We start from the raw sequence: 819 nt of genomic DNA, 5'->3' as shown, positions 1-819 counted from the left end.
TACATGCCCTTGACCGGAATCGAACCTGGGACCCTTGAGTCCGCAGGCTGACACTCTATCGACTGAGCCAAACCAGTCAGGGCAACCATAGTGCTTCTAATGCTGCTGCAACTTGGGCTGATGGGGCCCTAAATGTTCTCCAGCTGCAAGACTGCGCATGCTCAGAGGCTGAGGCCTGTGCGCCCTCTAGAAAGCTGAATGCACCTCTGCTGCCCCCTAGTGGACCGCCGCCTTATAGCCCCTGCTTGCCAGCCAGGAGGGTTGGTTGGGTTTTGTTTGGGTGGCTTCTGCCCTGGGGGAAGTTTTGGGTAACTCTCAGGCCAAGCTGGACCTCAAATTCTCAGAAGGTAGGGGTGTGGGGGCACGAAGTAATTAACCCAGATGGGCCCTGAAGGGGGAAATTGGATTCAAGAAGCTGGTTTATTGATCACTGGGTTCAGGTGACATGTATCAGCATCTGGGTGCTGATTAGCCCTGGATGTGAATCCAGGACTGGCCCCTCAGCTCTGGGACCCTGGGCCTCCAGAGCCAACATTTACAGAGCACTCGCCATGCCAGGCAGCTCACAGCGCTTTTTACCTGGATTGTCCTATTGGACCTGCCCGGGGAGCTGGTTTAGGTGAGGAAACGGAGCTCTGAAAAGGTGAAGTGGCCTGGCCAAGGTTCTGTGGCTGGACAAGCGGAATGAGGGGATTTGGGGCAGCCCCCGGCACCACCTCGCTTCTCTGAGCTTCGTTTGCTCATCGGTGAAATAAGCATCTTAGGCCTAAGCAAGTGAATGAGCTAGTGCTGATAAAGCACCTGTTCCCAGCCTGGCAC

Source organism: Myotis brandtii, unplaced genomic scaffold (genome assembly GCF_000412655.1).
Source record: "Myotis brandtii unplaced genomic scaffold, ASM41265v1 scaffold658, whole genome shotgun sequence".
Classification (NCBI taxonomy): domain Eukaryota; kingdom Metazoa; phylum Chordata; class Mammalia; order Chiroptera; family Vespertilionidae; genus Myotis; species Myotis brandtii.
Note: the sequence above shows the minus strand (reverse complement) of the source record.